Raw genomic sequence first — 6,000 nt, 5'->3', positions numbered from 1 at the left:
GCCGGGAAAGTCACGTATTTTACCCTTCTTTCCCGCCGTCCTCCCGTATTAGTATTTTCCCCGTAAATCTCCCGTATTTAAATTTATTTATTTATTTTTTTTAAACTTGCGTTATTAATAAAATAATAATAAAAAAACATTCCCAATCTGAGCTCTGTCACTAATCTCGCGATAACTGCCACCTGCAGTAGCCTGTCGCAAGGGGTGTGTGAGGTCAGATGACATGAGTTATAACGCGGGAAAAACAACAACAACAAAAGAAAAAACAGAGACGGATGATGGATGCTACGATAGAGAGTGAAGGCACACCTGCCAAAAAACCAAAACCCATGTGTAAATACCATGATAAATGGGACAGCGAATTTACCTTTTTAAAGAATGCAAAGTCTGCAACAAATTTGTACAACAACTCACTAAAAGAGTAAAAGAAAAGTTACGTGAAATTAAAAGAAAAACTGTAAAAGAAAATCAATATGAAATGAAAAGAATGTGTGGAATGAAAATAAAATGTAAATGTAAAGACAAGTAATGTTAAATTAACAGAAAATATGCAAATAAGCCTTTAAATAAATGCTCTTCATATATACCATTTTGTGCTTTCATTTGGGCTATAACACCTGTCTTAAAATGTAAGGGATACTGGAGCTTTGTTGGGGTGGTGGGACTGCTTGGGGTGGGCGCCGGAAAATTTCCCTTATTTTCAAATCCAAAACTTGACAGGTATGAGCCATGCTGTTTAATAATCCCTGTTCTTTGAGCGCGGTTGCAGCGTGTTTCGGCCTGCAAGCCACGATGAGAAGGAACACAACCTTGTCTCGTCAAACTTTATTTCTTTTATTTTCTGTTTGAGAGTTTCGTGTTCTGAGTTAAGTTTTGTAACGTCGACCTCGTCTGCGCGTTTCAACTCCAACCAGCCACACAACTCCAGCTTCAGCCAACGCCCAAGCACGGGCTCCCCAAGACGTCACTTCAGTGACTGAACTTCCAGCCAATCAACGACCTCGGGATAGCCCATTTCCCCGGGACTCTTTCACAGGAGACGCCTGTGTAACTTTACCTCCAGACTGTGACCTTTGCTGGTGTATCTAATATAATTTTAACCTCACTGTGGAACTCAATGCGAGGGCTAATTACGTGATTGATGGTTGTTCATGTCTATGCAATTTAATGTATTGCTGTAAACTTGGGATTCCATATTTCCATTCTCTTAAACTCATCTTTCCCTAACTTTCGATCTTCCTGCAACTTGTGTGAATGTGTGAGTGCGTGCGTTTATGTGTTAGATTAGCTTATATGTCTTAGATTTATCTAATAAAGCCTTATTCATATTGAAAAGAGAAGTATCTTGTGTTTTGTGCTTACAAGTTAATGTCTTAAACTGCCGATCTTGTTACTGTCCTAATTGATAGTGTTTCACTATAGTTTGGATATTAGTATCCAGCGCAGATTTGATGTTAAACGGCTCGTTCACTGAATCGCAGGGCATCTCCGTGACCAGCAGTTAAACAGTGATTCTGTTCAAATTCCCTTTAAAATCTTAAATGATTCCCTTTGAGCTAAATTTGACCTGTTTCCCTTACAGTTTGGTGGAGAATAATGCGGGCAGTTTAATCTAAATTGCGAGCATTAACAAAGTTATTTAATCTTTGATTTTGCTAAAGGAATGAAAGATGAGAAGCTAGCGAGACGTGTGTGTGTGTTTGTGTGACCCGTGACGTAAGCAGCGCGTGCCCCCCTCAAATAAATGAAGGCAGCTGGAACTCAAGTCCGTCTCTCAATGTTAACAGCAGTAAGTGAACTTAAAAGTAAACATCTGAGATCGTACATTAAGGTAGAAATTGAGCGTGTTCCTCATTTTTGTAATGCCTTGTTTTATAGCTGATTTGATTTCACTGCGTGTTCCAGTGTCTCAAAAGCTATCTCAGTCACTGTTTGCTGAACGGAGCTAAACTGTTAGTGTTTCAAAAGGGATATAAATCGGTGAATAAAGAATAGTTTTGAGCGTGTTCCTCAATCTATTTATCAGAGCCTCCGTATTTCATATTTCATATAGTCTGATTGTCAGTGCGTGTTCCACTGCCGAATTAAATTTGATATTTGACTCCCCTAAGTTAAACATTAGAAAATAATGTTTGCCTGTCTGTGAATGCAATCTCGCGTAACACTGCGTGTGTCCGAGAGTTATTTGAATGGGAGTGTTTTAAAAGCTTGATCAAGTAAATTTTAACTGTGTACGAACAGCGAAGGAAACCTTTTGTGTTTGTGTCTAGAGAAACTGGCACGGAGATTCAGATCTGCAGAAGGTCGCTATCGCTGTGTCCCCCTAACTACAGCAAAAGCTGCTATATTTTAATTAAGATTAATTTAACTCTATACAAACTGAGAGTTTAAGTGCCACATCGCAAAACCAACTAAAAGGCGTTGTTATTTGTACAGTGTTGAAATGAACTGACATTTCATGTAACATGCTTAACTGTATTTGCAACAATGCAACGATTTATGTGGTAACGTTAATTCACCTACGTTACACACTACGAGTGTGTTTTGGTTGCCATAGTGACGCCCGTGACCTGGAAGCCTTAACGTACTTCTGGAGCAACTCTGAACTGTGCACACGCAGAGCACTAGTGTAAACAAACTCCACGTTGTTGCTAAGCTAACGAAACAATTGCATTTACATTGAAGTCTATGCTAAAGCCACTAGCCTCAAAGGTTAGCCGTTAGCATTACAATCCAGTGGATGAATAGTGTGTGTTTGGGCAACGCTGACGTGATTTAACCATCTTTAAACATCTTAACTAACACTTGTTAGTCTCTTTCTCTTTTATTGCTCTCTTTTCTCACTAAACCACTTATTTTCATTTTACTAGAAAGGGAAATACTAACTCACAATGACAAATTGAGATTTAATTGAAACATTAAATTTATTTTGAATCATTTAAAATTTCCCTCTCAGATCATTTCATATGATCTTTTATTTCTAGTATTCTCTTTTGGGCCTAATTATTTTAGGAATGAATAAGCCTTCTAAACTTTGGAAGTTTAAGTAAACTTATTCTTCCTAATTTATTTATTACCCACCTGAATATATGCTATTCAGACCTTTACTTATTTGACCCTCTGCCTGTTGTGGTTATACACTTAACCACTATTGTTTTACTTATTGATTTCCTCTTTTTAATTTAATTTTTGCATATTTTTGCCCATTTATTAATTTTTTTTTTATTTATTTTTTTACTTTTTCTTACCATTTATTTACTTTGTGTATCCTAGCCTGGGAACGACACACCGGAACCCTAAAAGGAGACATTGTTATCCCTCACTACGAGTTCAAATAAATTAGAAAGACAACTCTCTTTCACTTAAAGTTTATTTTGTTTGATTAGTTGTGCAGCAACTAACACAACGCTCTGCTTGTAGTTGAGATAACCGCTACTGAGACTTACCATCTCCGTCCTCTCTCTCCTTGACTTTCCTCTTCTCTTTTTACATTTGTAGGACATGTAAGAACCATCAATCAATTCTAAGTGAATTAAATACACAATCGTGCCAAAGACGATGAATCATCCTTATGAATTTTGATTGTAATCATCCTCTCCTTTGTTCTTCCTAACCTCCCTACATTTGGAAATGCAATCCAAGTTTTAGCATCTCATCCAACGTTGAGATCAATTTAATAGAGATACGTGTTGAACAACTGTCGCCTTCGCAGCCTCCCTGGTGAGCGGTCCAACTGAAAGGTGTATGGTGTCAATCCTGTCAGACTAAGGAAAGAGATATTAGCATTATTATTGTATTCTTTTGTCCAAAACAAGAAATATAATAATATTGTTTACCTTTTTGATAACATTTAATTGGAAAAAAATATTTTCCTAATTTGAAAAACATAACATTTTGCTTGTCATTAAATTTGTTTTTCACCTCTTTCTCTCTTTTCCTTTTCCTCATTAGAGTGACAAAGTCTTCGCATCTCTAGTCTACTTAGACCCCCTGAGACCAACACAGTCATCACCACATTTCACTAGTGGTTCACAATCACTGATACAACACTTAGTTGTCCCACAACACATAGGCTTTTACTCCACACAGATCTGTGTCAGTCTCTCTTCTCCCCAGCGATGACACATACAAAGTTTGGTGCAAATATGTCAAAGTGTTGCAGAGATACAGCATCAAATGCATTTTGGCACCCTTCCAGCAAATTCGTTGATGCGCTAAATGAGAACCGTTTCGTATATCGACACGAAATCCATAACTTTTTTCCAGCATGGTCTGACAATGATTCACGTCAAATTTGGTGAAAATCGGACTAACGGTCTAGGAGGAGTTCGAAAAAGTAGGTTTTCAACATTAATAAAAATGGCGGACAGGAAGTATGGCCAATTTTCGCATAATTGGTATCAACGCTCTCGGATTGACCCACAGAATGTAGTGAGACCATTTTAATTGTAATAGTCTAATTTATTCAAAAGTTATTAGCATTTATATGATATTTCATTATAACTATTGGCCACAAGGTGGCGCTGCCACCAAACTTTTGAGTACCTTCAGGGCATGGAGCCGAATATTTTTGTAATTATTTGCGAAACGATACGATGCTGTGTTCAAAAAATACAGCATTTTGAAACATAATTCAAAATGGCCGACGCCTAAAATGGCCGACACGGGACAATTGGATATCATTCGACTCGACATGACTCACTGAATCTACAGAGACCTTTGTGATTTTTGGCCCAACCATTCAGAAGTTATAAGCCAAAATAAGCATTTTTCATATCTCCTGACCACTAGGTGGCGCTGTGTCTTAACACTGCAGGTAGTCTCAGGTCATGCTTATTATAACACACACCAAGTTTGGTCTCAATACGCCAAACCGTTGTGGAGATATAGCCTCACGTGTATTTTTGCATGCTTTTCGTCATATTTTTTCACATGTCTTTCGAGAACAGTTGGACGAATTGACTTGAATTCCATAACTTTTTGCTAACATGGTCTGAAGATGATCTGAGCCAATTTTCGTGAAAATCGGACAAACTGTCTAGGAAGAGTTTGAAAAAGTATGTTTTTCGAACAATTGAAAATAGTGAAAAAACTAAACCTTGAATTTTGGGGTTCATTCAACTTGGCATGAGCCAAGGATTCAGAGGAAAAAAGAATTTCCATTTTCTGGCTTACGGTTCAAAAGTTATTAGCATACAAACATTGAAAGTTTGGACAAGTGGTGGCGCTAGAGAGTAGGAGTTAGAGACTTCAAATTAGCTATAGTTAATGTTGGGACTGTCCTCTATCAGTGTGCCAAATTATACAACTTTCCCGCAATCGGTTCTATGGGCTGCCATAGACTTGCGGCGGAAGAAGAATAATAATAACGCCAACGATTACAATAGGTGCCTACGCACCTTCGGTGCTTGGCCCCTAATGATGATAATGATGATAATAAATATATATATATTTTTTGGTGGAAAATAAGATTGTTAAAAGGATTTCTGAAGGATTGTGTGACTGGAGTAAGGATGACAAAAAATTAGTTTGAAAGTAAGCTTTGATTGTCCCTAATAAACTGTTTAACTGCTCCCCCAAGTGGATATTAAATTATTTTGTGGGATAATTAAATATATTCTTAATATACTACAAACATAAAATTATATAGATTTATTTTATTCTCACATTCTTTCTTGTAAGTCCTCCCTCAGTGGCATGAATGAGAGGCTGACTGAGAGGCTCATTATGCAGCTCATTATGCAGGCCTTTGTCCTCCCAGGTGTAAATCACAATGATATTCATGATAGTTGACGCCTACTCGTGTATGTCTTTAACCAACAAAAAGTTTCATAGAAAATTTAAATCAATATATTGTTTTCTGTGAATGAGTAAACAAGATGATTTTCACATAATTTAGAAAGAAAAATTCTAGGCTACAAGCTCCAGTTCTCAACAATCCCGGGAACCAATGTTATGTATGTGTTTTATGGCCTTATTCAAGCAATTTAATATTTTTAG

Source organism: Carassius auratus, chromosome 26 (assembly GCF_003368295.1).
Source record: "Carassius auratus strain Wakin chromosome 26, ASM336829v1, whole genome shotgun sequence".
Classification (NCBI taxonomy): domain Eukaryota; kingdom Metazoa; phylum Chordata; class Actinopteri; order Cypriniformes; family Cyprinidae; genus Carassius; species Carassius auratus.
The sequence above is the reverse complement of the archived record's forward strand: the minus strand, read 5'-3'. Positions refer to the sequence as shown.